Here is a 17,967-nt window from a genome sequence, read left to right as displayed (position 1 = left end):
AAGAATGAGAATGAATTTTTGTGATTTCCTGTGCATTTCCAAGTGATCAAGAGCCAGAAAAGATTCATTGAGTAATACGCTGGGGTATTGTACTTATATATTTCATATCCTATTTATTTGGTTTCTGTGTTGACCTTATCAAGGGACCATCATTTGATTAAATTTAAAATGGATAAGAAAACCTCATAAGGCTGATTCTACCGACCAGCAAAGCAGAGAAAAAGTGAATTAAAAATAATGAAAGAAAAATGCACTGTAATATCAAAGTTAATTCCAAAAAAAAATCAGTACTCAAAGAATGTATTTACTGTTGTGCCTTTAACGTATAGTTTGTGTTACAGTGTCCCTATTAGTATGTTTGTGAGTCAATAACAAAACAAGGTTCGATATCTATCCATTAGATTGGAGTTTGACCCAATGTGTCCAAAAAAAAGAATTAAAAAAAAACAAAGCAAAAGGAATAGTGCGCAAATAAGTATGAAAAGAGCTCCATAATGACGTAACACATACAATGAAAGTATTGAACATCAATTTGATTTTTTTCCTTTTCACGATCTCAATAGAGCATTTAGGATTATATTAATAATCCATCATTCATTTTTTCCAGTCTTGAGTGTCCAGATGAAAATTGTCAACAGGCCAACGGCTGCTACCAAGCCCACACCTCCTGTCACTGCTGCCATGACGTCACGGTAAAACCAAACACATGCCGGGCAGCATGTCTCTGTGCTGTGGATGAGGGGAAAAAGAAAATGAATACATATAAAACAGTTGGGCATCAATAATCAATCAACAATAGTGAAGCCCTCTCACACTGACCATTTCAAACTGATGTATATCTCAAAACTAGTAAACCAAGATTGCCCTTTCATCCACCAACGCTTGGGTTTCTGCATGACTTTCTGATCTACTTCTCCTGAGGGGTGGCACGGTGGAGCAGCTGGAAAGCTTTGGCCTGACAGTTCTGAGGTCCCGGGTTCCATCCCAGACCCCCCGCCTGTGTGGAGTTTGTATTTTCTCCCCGTGCCTGCGTGGGTTTTCTCCGGGTACTCCGGTTTCCTCCCGCATTCCCAAAAAAACATGCAACATTAATTGGGCACTCTAAACTACCCCTAGATGTGATTGTGAGTGCGGCTGTTTGTATCCATGTGCCCTGCGATTGGATGGGAACCAGTTGAGGGTGTACACCGCCTCTTGCCCGTTGACAGTTGGGATAGGCTCCAGCACTCACGCGTCCCTTGTGAGGATAAGCATCTCAGAAAATGTATGGATGGATGCTCCTGAGGAGGACAATCTAGAAGCGAGCTGTGTTTGGTATGCCATCGTCTGCCACAAGGGGGTGAAGAGGACGCACCACTCCTCTCCTGGCCGAAGAATTAACATTGCCATGGCCCCATGTTGTGCTTCTTCAGCGCCCCCCGGCCCCCACCTACGGATTTCCTTTTATCTCACGCAGCCGTTCCCGAGATATAGGACTTCTTTAATATCACTCGTGCCAAAAAAAACAGGACTGTCCAGGATGACCCAATCTCTCTCACGGCCACCTCTGCCAGTCAGCCACGCACACCGATTTATAACCCCGCTTGTTAGGGATGGTGAAGTGAACCATCATGTGGCATTGTACCTCTTTGGCCAATTACTTTGAGAAAGCCTTCATTTCTCAAAGAGTCATGTGTACACGAAACCACCCGCTGGCCGTGTTAACCTCTTAAATGTGGACTCTTAGGAATTACCATGAAGTACAAGAGAATGAGGGCGCCACGGTGGAGGACCTGTAGAACGTTGGCCTCCCAGTTCTGAGGACTGGGGTTCAAATCCCGGCTTCCACCTGTGTGGAGTTTCCGTGTCCTCCCTGTGCCTGTGTGGGTTTTCTCCGGGCACTCCGGTTTCCTCCCACAACCCCAAAACATGCAACATTAATTGGACATTCTAAATTGCCCCAAGGTGTGATGATGAGCGCAACTGTTGACTATCTCACTGTGGAGTTCAATTCGTACCCTTTCCAAAACCAAAGACCCAGTACGAAAAATGTCTTTGATGGATCAAACTTTGTGGAAGACCGCATCATCAACTGAATCTATCTAAAATCAACCGGAACAGAAGACCGAGTACGAAAAATGTCTTTGATGGATAAAACTTTGAGGAACACCGCATGATCAACTGAATACATCAACCGGAACAGATATGTTTGCACGAAGGTAAACCCTAAATTTGATTTTCAATACATGTCTCATATAAATGAATTAGCAGTTCTTTGCTTGCATAATATACCTACGTGTGAATGATTGACACACTTGATCTGTGTTGAGCGATATTTTGCGATGATCTGACTGCACAAATGTGTCGCTTTGTTCGCGGCTACGGTAAACCGGACTGTGTTTGCACGAAGGTATGCCGTATATTTGATTTTCAATACATGTCTCATATAAATGAATTAGCAGTTCTTCGCTTGCATAACATAGCTAAGTGTGAATGATTGACACACTTGATCTGTGTTGAGCGATATTTTGCAATGATCTGACTGCACAAACGTGTCGCTTTGTTCGCCGCTAATTAGCTAAGCTAAACCGGACGAGCAGTCCTAAAAGCCTTCGACGTGCACCAAGAAACCAAGAATGAAGGAAGGATGTTTGAGGACACTAAAGTAGTGATTGTCGTACTCGGTCGGGACTTGCGTAGGTTCGGCACTAATTCAAGAATAATTATTGAGGGGAGCGCGTGACGTCACACAAAGAAAACGAGAGAAACAACTCGTAAATCAAGCCTCACCTTCTTTTCCTTCCTATGGCGGTTCACAAACGGCTATACAGATACATATACAGAATCTGCACACAAGTGTGATATGTAACACGAAAATAGGAAACTGTCAATGACAAATTCGTCTTTGGGTTATAATATATTATATTATGTGGCTTCTCGGTCTTCCTCTGACTCTGTAAAGATCTCGCGCTAATATCAATGGTTTCTCCGTTGATATGCATGTAAATACAATTGAAATACCCCTCGCTGAAATACTTGAAGCCCTGCTGTCTGCTTTTCAACGATATTTCACTGTTAGCTAAGAATGTGAGTGAGAAATCGCCGGTAAATCGGACAGTTTCGCTCTATTTTTTTCTTGGTGCGCCAATATTTTTGCCAATTGTTTGTCTGACGTCACTTCAGGAGGCGTGGTTAAGTGCCCTGTACGGAGGGGTCAATTGTAACAAATTAACTAGTGCCTTACAGACCTGAAGGCAAAGCTCAGACGTCACTAGCAGCTCCCCACAATACCCGAGGAGACAATGTGACAAAGTGAGGCTTACCTGTGCGGTCTGATGCTTTGGATGATGTAGACACCCATGCCACTGGCCATCTTGTCAATGAAGCTCACTGAACCGTAAACAAAGGCCCCACTTTTCTGCCAGACAAGAGAGAGATGCACATGCAGCCTAAATGAAAGAGGTGACGCTTGACATGACATCAAGGAGGACTTTGTCAAAAAAATAGGAATGGGAGCACACATTAAAAGTTAGTAGATGAGGGTGCAGTGTTTCTTTTAATGCCAGAGTTATCCACAGATTTCACCAAGAAACATCTCTAAATTGGAAAAGTATTATCGAAATTCCTCTCTCACTCAGACATCCCAATGACTCCGGCTGGAAAGCTGACAGCCAATCAGCGTTTGCCACGCCTGCAGTGCTTGCTGTTCTGATCCCCCATTGCTCGTGGATAGTTTTCACCGAACAGAGAACGTCCACTATCTGGCATTTTGTGGCCGATTTTTGTGAAAAATAATTACAAACCAAACAAAAATAACAATGTACAATATTCAAGCCTACATATGCGTTTGAGCCAGAATACACACAGGTGGAACTTGAAATGTTGGAGATGGGGCGTGACGCTGACGAAGGAGCACAACAATCACAAAACATGGACCTCAGAGATTTTCCAGACAGGCTGATTTCGAAAGACTGGTGTTCGTGTTCTCTTTGTGACCTAATGACAACATTGGCGGAATGTCGTTAGTTTGAAAAAGTCAAACAAAAAAATGGAGCATATCGGAATGAACTTGGATCACAATCAACATGTCTCCATAACTTCCACAGATGGATACAAAGTTTTTTGTTTTGGCGAAGACATGTCAATTTAGCTATGACCCATGACAGTTTGATGAAAGGATCCCTTGTACATCCAGTGGAAAATCACTGAGTACAGATTTTTAACAGTCTTGGAAGGCTATGGGAATGCTACGTGAGCTATATGAATGCTATGGGCTATGTCCAAAGTTGATCAAAAATGCAATCTTATTTTCTGAGTACAGCATCGGACAATCTAAATGTTAATTTATAATCTGGAATATAAAATGCAAAAAATTGGGACTTTCCTAAAGTGATTACACACATATATCCAGCCATCCATTTTCTTAGCCGGATGGGGGTCGCAGGAGAGCTGGAGCCTATCGCAGCTGTCAATGGGCAACAGGCAGAGTACACTCACGCAGACACGGGGAGAACATGCAAACTCCACACACTGAGGTCCAGTATTGAACCTTGGTCCTCATAACTGTGAGGTCAATGCTTTACAGCTTGTCCACCTTGCCACCTCATAAAGTGTGTTGTTGCTTATACTGTACTGGCACGAGAGGCTGTTGCTAAGCGGCTAATAACCAGTAATGGTTAGATGCGTGCAAATTTCCCTGGCTGATGAACGAGCCTCAACTGTGACAGCCGCAGCTTTATCCTGTCAAGTTGACCCCATGCGAGGTTAAAGAAAGACAAATTTGGGTGCGTTTTCTCAGTTTTGTGTATAACACGTCGGTATCTTGGCCTAGCTAGAACGAATGGTCTGTAATGCTGAGCACCGGCAATGTCACAGGGCGGTTTCAAGGACGTTTCTTCCGGGTCTGGCTGCTAAAGTTGGCACATATACAGATAATGCGTGGATTTAAAAAATTTATTTTCAATTTTTTTTTTCAATTAATGTCCAAAATATATGTAATAATAATATTACTTCAGATTGGAGAGTTTATTGTACATAAGAATTTTGGACCAAGTCCTCCTTTAAAAACAAAGCACAGCGGGAGGAAATCTATCATCTGTACAGCGGATTATTGATGGGATGGGCGGCATGGTGACGCAGCTGGAAGGCGTTTGCCTCACAGTTCTGAAGACCAGGGTTCAAATACCAGCCCCGCAAATGTGGAGTTTGCATGTTCTCCCCGTGCCTGTTTGGGTTTTCTCCTGGCACTTTGGTTTCCTCCCACATACCCCAAACATGCATTCATTGGAGCCTGTCATAACCAGGACACGAGGCTGAACCCAAAATGCACAACTCACGAGACCAGGTACAGTTCGAAGAAGTGTCTTTATTCTGTCCAAGGTCGAAACACAGGCGGGCAGTCCAAAGAAGCAGCAGTACCAAAATCAGCAGCCGAGAAGGCAGGGTCGTTAATGGGGTTGGGTTCGGTACACAGAATAGCAGGGACATAGACAAAGGGTTGTGGGTACGTGACATAGTAGTTCAACGACCTGGCAAGGACCAGACCACACGCATTGCAATATATACATGGACTGTAATCACTAAGACGAGACGCAGTTGCGCACATCTGCTCAGTGGAACATGTGAACGCCGCATCAGGGACAGACACACCCATGACACAGCCTCTAAATTGCCCCTAGGTGTGATTGTGAGTGCGACTGTTGTCTATCTCCATGTGACCTGCCCAGCTCCAGCACACCCGCGACCCCTTTGAGGATCAGCTGACTGGTATTTATCGCAAATTTTCACTGCATTTTCAGTGCATCCTTATGGAGTGTGAGTGCATGTCTATATGTGCCCTGCAATTGGCTCGCGACCAGTCCTGGATAGACGCTATTTACATGTAAAATGCGCTTCTACTCACGAAAAATTCAGGTTACGAAATGACTTTCATTAATTTCGTAAGTAGCGGTACCACTGTATATCATTATCAGTTCATGTGTAATTGCTGACTACTGTGGCAACACTTGGTACAAATCTGTTTAGGTCATGAGGAAATATAACATTTTTAACCCCAGCCTTGACTCGGGAGGACAAATTCTGCTTATCTTTCTCTGTAAGATGATGGGCGTGTCCGGTTTTTTGGTGTAATCTTCCACAAACTTACTGTTTGCTCCCCGATGAGTTTGGCGGTCATAGAGAGAGACGTGACCTGGATGATCGTTGAGCCGGCTCCCAGCACCACAGCTGCGACACAGATGCTTTCAGTTCCCATGTTCTTGTCAAAAATCACCCAGAGGGCAAAGCTGATCACCAACAGCAAACCAGCAAAATACATTATCTGAAAAGAAGAGTACATTGTGTTTCACTAAAATCTCACCCATTCATCACGTTGTACATGGCTGTACTCACTGGCATTAAGTACAAACTGAAGACTATTTTACTTTTATTGTACTCTCATTATTTGCTTAAATATGACCTTATACATTCAATCAACAGATAACGTGTTGTCCATTTGCTAATCAGACAAGGATGTGTTGTGGAGCCGGTGGTTGTCCTTGATCTTTGTACTCAAAAAAAACGGCTGGTGCCATCCTCCTCTCCCAGGCGTTGCCGTGGAGACAAACGACACCAGATAAGGAGCGGAAAGTTACCATCCTGGCCCAGGACCAGACTGCAGGGGGGGCAGGAACTTTTACCATGGACCCATACATATAAAAACCTTGTGTTACCGGGCAGCTCTTGTCTTCTTCTTTGGTTATCCTGCCAGAAGACACACGTCTCGTGTGCGGCAGATACCTAGATAAGACCCGGACGTCTGTATTGCACATTACTTTGTAATAAATCCATTTGCTGTTAACTTTTTCTAATCATTGATCATATCTTTCTCGACTCGTGAACATGTGTAGGGTCCAAACACGCAAATCCATAGAAAACCCAAAATGCAATGATATATTGTACAATGCAAAGGAAGGCAGTTCACTACATGAGACCAAATTACAAATACAACTTGTGGAAGACATAATTTGTAAATAATACAATAAATGTTCCGGTTTGTCACGCTTTTGTACAAGAAATACACATCACACCTTCACTATCTCACAAAAGTGAGCACACTCCCACAGAGTAATCGTAGTCATATAGAGATCATGCACCTACATCATAAAATAATGTGATTTTTGTATACGTTGCCACATTGTCGGTCAAACAAAGCATTGTTGCAAGTTAATTCCGTTGGAACGAAGATACGCCTTGTATGTTGAGCATTCCTGCTATATACAGTATGTTGTTATGAGGGCTCTGCGACCCATACGCAACCATCAAAAGAGCCACGTATGGCTCACGAGCCATAGGTTCCTGACCCCTGGCCTCGTCTAACGTTAGAACTTAGATCAAATCAAAGTAAATCACAACCTCATACTTCTTATAGTTAGATACTGAAACCTTACCTATGTTATATCCCAGAAATGTTTTTATGATGTTGATGACTTTCGACGTAAATGCGGTCGCAGTACGTGAAGAAGCTCCGAACATGCGCTTTAGGCATAACTTCCGAACATGCTCAGTACAGTTAACTTGCATTTCCTGTTTCCGGGTGAACACTGAATGTTTAGGAGCAGGCTTGTTTTGTTAACAACGTTTATGAAAAAATCATGTAAATCAATGTCAAGACTACACAAAATAAGCGATGTCTTTCAGCCTCTGAGTATTTCTACTCGTAATAAATTTTACGAGCATGATTTTTCGTCCTTAACAGTGCAGATTTGCGATGGCGCGCGGGTGCGATTGCGCCCGTCAAATCACAGTGACTGCCAAATGGTGATGGACCCACTCAGATTTTTTTGTACAGCAAATACCAATATTTAAATAAATGATAAATGGTTTTACACAAACTTGCTTTTATTAACTATGATTGGAAAAAAAAAATTAAGACAGGGAGTCATCTCCTCAGTACACGTAAGTGTATTACTGCTACATGCTTACATCCATAAACCTGTGACAGACGGTTTATTTTTTTTTTCAAGTTCGTATTGTTCTCAAATGAGTCAACTTGGCATGAAAATACTTCTTGATAATTTGAGATTGAGAAGAATAATTCCTACCTGAAATGAAATGATCGCTACACAGGCGTGTGTATTTCGTTGGGCAACATCCATCCAGTTTAATTGCCGAAATCAATTAATCATATCTCGTCTTTTCCGCTGGTATTCTAAAGAATATCTTTGAAGCACTGTCTCGTCTATTGTGACAACCAAAAGCACAACAGGTCTCGGGCATTGTGTATATTCTGCTCCAGTTAAATGTCCCCCACACTGTCGAACAGCTTTTTTTGACCGGTAATATGGCGCCGTGAAAACAGTGATGTCACATGCACGATCTCTATAAGCTGCATACATACTGCTTAATGTTGGAGCAAAGCCTCTTTTCTTCCAAATTGTGAGGCCTGTACTCACTTTTGTAAGACGATCTAAAGAAACGTTCAGCTGAACAGACTGCAATGTTTTACTCACGCTGATGCCTACAAGCTTGCTGATTGGCTTCATGACCAGTGAGCTCACAAAACTGCTGACATTCATCACAAGTGGTATAATGGCAATGAATTTCTGTTAGGCAACAAGGTACACGTTAGACTGCAAACAGACAAAAGCCGCGTGTTGAAAAGGGCCAATCGCTTACCTTTGGCAGCGACAGGGAGTTGGTGAGGTAAACAGAGATGTACGACTGGGACAGGTTAACTATCAGTCTGGCGCACGTGTAGAGAAAGGTCACCTTGTGTGTAAAAGTAATACATGAGAATCATTCAGTAACGTGCTCATTTTGCTCTTTATAATTTATTTCAAACAATACATTTTCAAGCCTGGCACTGGATAACACAGTGGCACTATATGTACTACTGTTTTGACAAAAATCATATAATCGGATCATTTGACCTTGTGACAAGGGTGCTGCCATGGATTTAGGGCCCAGTGGGGGGGAGGAAAAAAAAATCTCTCTGGACCAAACATGTCTAGAGAACAATTTGAAAACAGGGTGCTGTGTCATTATTAGTTAATTAAAAAATTATCTTTGTTCATCCATCTATGCTGTTGATGTACAGTGACAAGCAGAACAAGAAGACGCTCTTCCGTGAAATGGCAGAAGGTACAATAAACATAGATATCCCAAAAATATGTTCTGGTTTTGTATTCAAACAGAATTTGCATGTTCTCCCAATGCTTACGAGCTTCTTTCGACATTATAAAAACATATTTCTTACTTTAACTGAAGACTAAATTGTTGTAAAAGTTTGACTGTGACTGGTTGTTTCTTTGTGGCCTAATAGAGACCCTTTCCGACTCACACCGTAAGACAATTTTAAGTCTTCTTTTCTCAATTTAAAATGAATGCATTTGCAATTTGTGGGAAAGATGCATTATTGGGAGAAAATGAAGAGTTCAGATGCAAAAGCAGATGTACCCATTTTTGTTGTTTCTGTAGACTCTTTGATTTATATCTTCTTCTTTTCCTTTTGGCTTGTCCCGTTAGGGGTTGCCACAGCGTGTCATCTTTTCCCATCTAAGCCTATCTTGTGCATCTTCCTCTCTAACACCCACTGTCTCTCTCACCTCTGGAGATGTCCAAACCATCGAAGTCTCCTCTCTAACCTTGTCTCCAAAACATCTAACTTTGACCGTCCCTCTAATGAGCTCATTTCTAATCCTATCCAACCTGGTCACTCCGAGCGAGAACCTCAACATCTTCATTTCTGGTACCTCCAGTTCTGCTTCCGGTTGTTTCTTTAGTACCACCGTCTCTAATCCGTACATCATGGCTGGGCTCACCACTGTTTTATAAACTCTTCCCTTCATCGGAGAGGAGACTCTTCTGTCACATAGAACACCAAACATCATCTTTGATATATATATATATATATATATATATATATAAATATAAATCAGAGAATCTACAGAAACAACAAAAATGGATATATCTGCTTTTGCGTTTGAACTCTTCAAATCAACACACCCACAAAAAAACCCATGAAAAACTAAGTGAGAGTAAGATTTGAACCTCAAAACTCAGAGCTTCAAAACAGATATGCTGACGTATAGCTCACCATGCTGCTAAGAAAAGATTCAAGTTAATGAAATTTAAAAAAAAATCATAATTAATAAAAGCAGTATTATAATGGTTGGGGCCATATACAGTGGTACTACTTGGATGTATTAGTGAGTGGTTGTCACCTGGTAAAAAGAAGGCTCTTTAAGCCAGTCTTTCCATTGCATCTCTTGAGACGACAATGCTTCCTCTGCAGAGGAAGGTCTGAGCACTGGATCCTCTCCTGTCTTCTCCTTTATGCCGATGAGGAATATGAGCGAGAACACTGCTCCAATACCGAGTAAAATGAGAGCCAGCATCTGTTGTACAGGGGAGATAGCAGGTAAACATAACTGTGGCCGTGTGTGACTGTACTGTACAGTAAATATCGCTTGCATCGCAACTCCAGTTTTTTTGTCTTTTGGGGGGGCTGACAAGGCACCGACCCCTTGAGGTCCTTTAAACACCACAGTACTAACACTTACTAGCTAACACCATCCATTCATTTTCTATGCCATCTATCCTCTTTCAGATCACAAAACATCTTGACAGATTGTTAACAATGTCAATTGTGCAAAGGGAGCAGTTTAAAGTGAATATATATATATATATATTTAGAACTAATACTGATTGGACCAGCAGGATGTGAGTGAGTGAGTGAGTGAGTGAGTGAGTGAGTGAGTGAGTGAGTGAGTGAGTGAGTGAGGAGTGAGTGAGTGAGTGAGTGAGTGAGTGAGTGAGTGAGTGAGTGAGTGAGTGTCCATGGCACAAGGCAGAAAAATACTAGGTTCGCTGATCAAGAATTGAATGATTGTCATGAGCAAGACTTGGTCGCTACCAAGAGGGGCGTACCCACGCCACTGCTCTGGGCGGTGTCACCGCTCACAGTTGTTTCTCATTGGGACTGTAATTAGACTAATTTGAATTTTTGTCACTGGCATTTGCCAGTTCATTGCCCTGAGTTAGTGAGCTCATTGACTGTAAGAATCCCCACCACTAAGAATTGTGTAGTGTAGAGCTATCCTCGTCACAGTGTTTCTGTGCCACCACTGTTTAGTCCTGTCTTATTTAATGTTTCGTAGTTACAGTCAAGTCCTCGTTCATGTTTCCTAGTTTGTCTCCTCGTCATCAGACCTCACTTCACGTTTTTGGATCCTGTCTTTGCCTTGCGTTTTGTGCCTCTGCCTTCTCGGACTGCTTACACTGTGTATGATCCTGTTCCTTGAATAAACCACACCTAACATTATGCCCTCGACTCGGAGTCCTGCTTTTGGGTCCAGCCCTGCACCGGAGGTTCGTGACAATGACTTAATTCCAAGAGGGCAAAAAAACTGTTGGAATGGCTGCTACTTTTGACTTTCATTGATATGTAGCGCTTTCCTGATGAAAGAAGCTGGAAGAGCTGGTAGCCAGGATGTGGAGGGTCCGAAAGGATCATGCCTGCTCTGGACCAAGTCCGTGTTGCATGCAAGTCTTCGATAGTCGGTAGCATGGTGCCAACAATCCGTTCAGCGGTTGCAGTCTGGGTTTGTCCGTTTTTGTGGCAGCCCCAAACCAGACTGCGATGGAGGTACACTGTACTGATTGGATAACCGCTGTGAAGAGCTGTCTCAGCAGCTCTTGTGACGGGCCGTGCTTCCCCAGAAGTCGCAAGGAGTACATCCTTTGCAGGGCTTTTTTTGAGGATGGAGTTGATGTTCGTCCCCCACTTCAATATCGCAATAGAGATGTAAAAGACTCAGTTCCACATTTAAAACACACTTGATTTCACTTTTTGCTGGTGAGCGTGGCCCAACCCGTTATGAGATAGGGGGGCCATTACTTTTTCACACAGGCTAGGCACTACATGAGAGAAATAAAAAGAGCTCAAAACCGAGCATCTCATAACTTACTCTAAACAGAGGAATGTCTCCCTGGCCCAGGTTGTCCGTCGTGCCGTCTTGAGCCAGGAAGTGAAAAAGCAGCCAGGCACAGTGGACACCGTGATGTTGGCAACCACAGTGAAGGCATACCTGCCGCAGAGACACAACGATGCATTCAGTTGTGTTGTTACTCTTATTACTCTTTAAAGAAGATACAGTATTTTGCCATATGAAGTACTATAATGTGATATGGATCAAATTTTGAAAAGCCACATGCTGTTGTTCCTTCAAGTGTTTTTGGCATCAGAAACAGCCGTTACTTCCAAACTAAGGATTAGATGACTAAAGGATACCGGATTCATTTTTTTCTTGGTTTTTCTCACATGAGTTTCTGACACAAACGAGTCACACGGAAAATACCAGTGGAGTGGACACATTGTGAGTTGAGTAATTGCTGGTTCGAAGCAAACGTTGGCTAACTCTTACATAGCGTTAAAAACACTGGCATAAATTAGAGTTTCGTGACATTAGGGGAAAAGATCAACAGATTTTTGTAAAATAAAAAAAATCTTAATGAACGCTTTAATGGATTCAACATTTTGCTAAAAAAACGTGAAAAAAATAAAACTGGAAAAAAACCACCTGACTTTGTATAGTAGTTACGAATGTCTTTGAATTGTTATATGGATGTCAGTCTGACCAGAACTAAAGTAAATGATGAATGATTGGGTTTGGGAGATTTCATGATTATGATGACATTTGTCGTTATGTGCAGCTTTACAGTTCAGACGCCCGGCATAAAATGGTTCGGCAGTAATTGTGTGTTAATAGTAAAGACGAGCTTATGAAAGACTGCAAGAACTGTCAAGCAAGAAAGAAGGGAGTGAGCATTTCATTGGTATTAGTAAAGACATCATCATAGACAGACATCAAATATAACAAGTGAATTCAGGGAGAATTAATGTGTATTCTTAATGGAAGACGAGAACCAGACCAGACTCAAACCCAACTTTTGCCATGTTCTCAGTTTTGGTTGGGTTGGTTTTGTTTTTCCTGTGTTCCATGTCGTGTGCTCATTTTGTCAATGATGTACACTTGTTCTCGTTTACGTTCCTCCCTTGTGTTGACCAAACAGCTCCCTCCAGCTACTCATGTCCTGTCCAGGTATTTCTTGTGGTCTCGTCAATCTTTGTGTAGTTAACTCCCTGTTTTCTTTCAGTTCTTGTCAGTCGATTGTCCTTGTCACAGTTTGCTTGTCGGTCTGTTGTTCTTGTCCTTGAAGCCTGTTGCTCATTGCTCACTGTATTTTCTTTCTTTCTTTTTTTTTAACCACATTTTTATATTCAAACAGAGAAATAAAGAAAGAAAAAAAAGAACAAAAAAGAGAAAAAAAATACTATTAATTTGTATTCATTAACAGTGGACTGTATTTTGCAAAGTCATATCCATGTCTTGTCAAATTTCTAGTATAGGTTTAAGTCATACTTACTTTCTTTGAATATTTTGGTTGTTAAAGTTGTTTATTCCTGAAAATGATATAATTTTGAGATTCCTCTACTTCTGCCTTGTGTTCCTGCTTCCTTACACTTGGGTTCTCCACGCTTTGCCTTGCCTTCCTCGCACTTCACTTGCCCTGACCGTGACAAGTTTAATTTGAAAAATACGACTTGGGTTTGGTTGAACTTTTCTGTTGCAACAATGCTTCTTTCAAATACTGTATGTTACAGTGAAGAAAATAAGTATTTGAACACACTGCTATATTGCAAGGTCTCACACTTAGAAATCATGGAGGGGTCTGAAATTAGAAAGAGCTGTCCACAGAGACAAAATTTACAACTCCAAACGGCTGGAATGGGCTACGGAGAAATTGCCAAGCAGCTTGGTGAAAGAAAAGTCCACTGTTGGAACAAGCATTAGAAAATGGGAGAAGCTAAACATGATGGTCAACCTCAATTGGAGTGGATCCCCATGCAAGATATCACCTCGTGGGGTCTCAATGATGCTTAGAAAGGTGGAGAATCAGCCCAGGACTACACGACAGGACGTGGTCAATGACCTGAAAAGAGCTGGACCACCGTTTCCAAGGTGACTGTTGGTAATACACTAAGAGGTCATGGTTTGAAATCATGCAGGACACGGAAGGTTCTCCTGCTTAAGCCAGCACATGTCAAGGCCCGTCTTAAGTTTGGCAATGACAATTTGGATGATACAGAGGAGTCATGAGAGAAGGTTTTGTGGTCAGATGAGATCAAAATGGAACTTTTTGGTCATAATTCCACTAACCGTGTTTGGAGGAAGACGAATGATGAGTTCCATCCCAAGAACAACATTCCTACTGTGAAGCATGGGGGTGGTAGCATCATGCTTTGGAGGTGTTTTTCTGCACATGGGACAGGACGACTGCACTGTATTAAAAAGAGGATGACCGCTGCCATGTTTTGTGAGATTTTGGGGAACAACCTCTTTCCCTCAGTCAGAGCATTGAAGATGGGTCGTGGCTGGGTCTTTAAACATGACAATTACCCAAAGCACACAGCCAGGAAAACCAAGGAGCATATCAAGGTTCCGGAGTGGCCTAGCCAGTCACTAGACCTTAACCCAATACAAAATCTTTGGAGGGAGCTGAAACTCCGTGTTTCTCAGTGCAGCCCAGAAACCTGTGTGCTCTAGAGAAGATCTGTGTGGATGAGTGGGCCAAATTCCCTCTTGCAGTGTGTGCGAACCTGGTGAACAACTACAGGAAACGTTTGACCTCTGTAATTGCAAACAAAGGCTACTGTACCAAATATTAACATTGGTTTTCTCAGGTGTTCAAATACTTATTTGCAGCTGCATCACACAAATAAATTGTTAAAAAAAATCATACATTGTGATTTCTGGATTTTTCTTTTTAGATGATCTCTCTCACTGTTGACATACACCTATGATGAAAATTTCAGACCCTTTCATGATTTCTAAGTGGGAGAACTTGCAATACAGCAGGGTGTTCAAATACTCATTTTTTACACTGTATTTCATTGCAAACCCTGCAGAAAGAACAGTGCTGGAGTGGTTGACGTTTGCCTCACTGTCTCGTCCTGGGTTTGAATCTTGGCTACACACTTCCCGTGTAGCGTTTGCATGTTCTTGACATGTTTATGTGTTATTCCTTTTTTTTTTGGGGGGGGGGACAAAATTTGCTAAGTTAATGGGGAGGGGCACTTAAAATTCCATCTCCTAAAAGGGGGGCACTGCAAAAACAGTGTGAGATCTCTGATTACCCCAGTTAATCAGTTTGAAAATGGACAGATGAATGGACTAATTGACTTTTGTTATCCACCACAAGACATGAATACATTCAGGAAATACCTCACTGAACGCTTTAAAAAATATTAAATATAGAATACTAATACGAGAAATGCTCCCTGATGGCATCTATCATGAGCCCACCTGTACGCGGTGAGCTCCACCTTGGCGCTCTCACTGGACACCAGCTCTGGAATGAGGGAGAGGTGTGAGATCTGTGCAGCCGCCCATCCACAATGGAAGATGAGGATGAAGGGGGTGAAGTAGATGATCTTGGCCCATTGGGGAGTGCTTGCTGAGCAGGCCAGGCAGGGGTTGAAGTTGAAGGGGAAAGTTGCGATAACACAGATGGTTCCTGGTTGGGTGAAAAGAAGAACTTTGGAATTGGACAGTTTCATCTTCCATCAATTTCAATAATCCATCCCTGCATCCGTCGATTCGTTTTCTGAGCTTCTTATCCTCACAAGGGTGGTGGAAATGCTGGAGCCCATCCCAGCTGTCATCGGGGAGGAGGCAGGGTACACCTAGAGCCGGTTGCCAGCCAATCGCAGGGGACATGAAGACAGGCAACAGTCGCACTCACGATTCCACCTAGGTCCAATTTAGAGTGTCCAATTAATGCGTGTTTTTGGCATGTGAGAGGAAACCGGAGTGCCTGGAGAAAATCTACGCAGGCATGAGCAGATCATGCAAACTCCACACAGGGAAGGCCGGGATTGTACTCCACTCCTCAGAACTGTGACGCCAACACTTTACAGCTGTGCCACCGTGCAGTCTATTTCAATTATCCATCCATCCATCCATCCATCCATCCATCCATCCATCCATTCATCCATCCATCCATCCATTTTTTGACTGGAAATTTAATTTGGAAAAATTATGTCAGGCTATGTGAATGTCTAATGTAGTATTTTTCTTGAATGTTGAGGGATTCTTTGTATTTCGGAGTGTTCTCAGGTTCCACAAAAGATCAGGAAGAAAACAAGCATCCTTTATTGTGGCACAAGGTCTCAAAAAATAAAAAACAAAATGGGCTCAGGCTGTCCTGAGAATATGGGAAGACCTAATTTGGGAACATTTACAGTACCTTGTGAAAGTATTCAGCCCCCTTGAACTTTTTAACCTTTCACCACATTTCAGGCTTCAAACATCCATCCATCCATTTTCATTGCCGCTTTAATACGGAGATTTCATCACACAAGTGGATTCTATTTAGCAATATCAGTCAACATTGGATCATTCAGAGATCCTCACTGAACTTCTGTAGTGAGTTTGCTGGACTGAAAGTAAAGGGTCGAATAATATTGCACGCCCCACTTTTCAGTTTTTTATTTGTTTAAAAAAGTATAAATTATCCAATTAATTTTGTTCCACTTCACAATTGTGTCCCACTTGTTGTTAATTCTTGACCAAAAAAAAGTAATTTTTATATAACTTTATGTTTGAAGCCTGAAATGTGGGAAAAGGTTGAAAAGTTCAAGGGGGCCGAATACTTTGACAAGGCACTGTAATAGCTAGAGAGAATATAACAAAAAATGCAAAAGTTATCATTCTATTTCTAATTGTCTAATGCAAACAACTGTGAAGAATTATGAGTGAAATGACACACATGCTTGCATTACTCACCCAACAAATACCAGCTTTTTCTCTTGCCGTACCTCCTGCAGGGAGATCGATCGGATTCGTACCCGATGAGAGGAGTGCACACTGCGTCCACTCCCTGACCGATGAGCACCAACACCCCCGCAACGGTACTCTGGAGGCCCAAGACCGAGTGGAGGTAGACCAGCACATAAGTTAACCACATCGAGGCGCACAAGTCGTTGAGAAAATGCCCGACGGCGTAACACAGGCGCCGGCAGAGTGGCAGGGTCCTTTCGCTCTCGACTGGGACACACGGCTCCATGATGCCTTGGACTGGTGATCCAAATGTCTTTATTTACAATTTAGAGATCCGTCCTTGTTGTATTCACACACACACACACACACACACACACACACACACACACACACACACAGTAGTTACAAAAAAAAAAAGAAAAAGAAATCACACAGCCCAACTTAAGCTTTCATGAAATCTTCTGCATCCATGAAGAATATGTGGGTCCCAAACAGCTGAACTAATCCAAAGTAAATTTTGATGAAAGTCTGGGAGAAAAAAGTTATTTAAAAAAAAGAGAGAAGAGCGACTTCAGTGCTCCATCATATAGTGAGGATCTCTGGGGTCCACGTTAACTTTTGATCCTCCTCCTCCTCATTACTATGGAAATTTTTTCTCGAGCAAGCCACTTTTAAACGCCTGAAGGCAATGCAAAGTTGGATAACCAAGATACGATTATGAGTGCTTCATTCATGAATAAATGTACTTCCTTTCTTTTCCAAACAAAACACTGAAGTCAACTGCTTACAAAAACAAAACAAACAAAAAAAGAAACACCTGATGAAACTTGCCACTTAAAAGTCTCATAACTGGCTCCTAACCGTCGTTTTATGTCTTTTCCTGGCACGCATCCCAATGTCGTAGCGAGACACGCTGCCTTCATCTCAAGCAAGAGGCATCTGAGAACACATCATAGTCTAGAAAGGCAAAATCCTCGCCATCGTTTGTCAAAAATAATTGCCTTCCCAAAAAAGTGCAAGCTAAATGTTTCCAACGATAACATCCGCTTGCATTTTGGGAAATTAAGTCCACCGTACGCTTCAAAAGCCATCCTGTACTGCAACTTTTGAAATATAATGAGCATAAGTAAGAGTATGGAAGTTCCACCAGGATTTGAATTTGAAA

At 42.2% G+C, this 17,967-nt stretch overlaps 1 pseudogene; it reads right to left on the bottom strand.

Moving 5' to 3' along the window:
* Positions 1-518: 518 nt before the first annotated feature.
* On the bottom strand, positions 519-17,088 carry LOC133503661 (major facilitator superfamily domain-containing protein 12-like; annotated as a pseudogene).
* Between the last annotated feature and the right edge of the window lie 879 nt (positions 17,089-17,967).

Source organism: Syngnathoides biaculeatus, chromosome 7, assembly GCF_019802595.1.
Source record: "Syngnathoides biaculeatus isolate LvHL_M chromosome 7, ASM1980259v1, whole genome shotgun sequence".
NCBI lineage: Eukaryota > Metazoa > Chordata > Actinopteri > Syngnathiformes > Syngnathidae > Syngnathoides > Syngnathoides biaculeatus.
The sequence above is the reverse complement of the archived record's forward strand: the minus strand, read 5'-3'. Positions and strand labels throughout refer to the sequence as shown.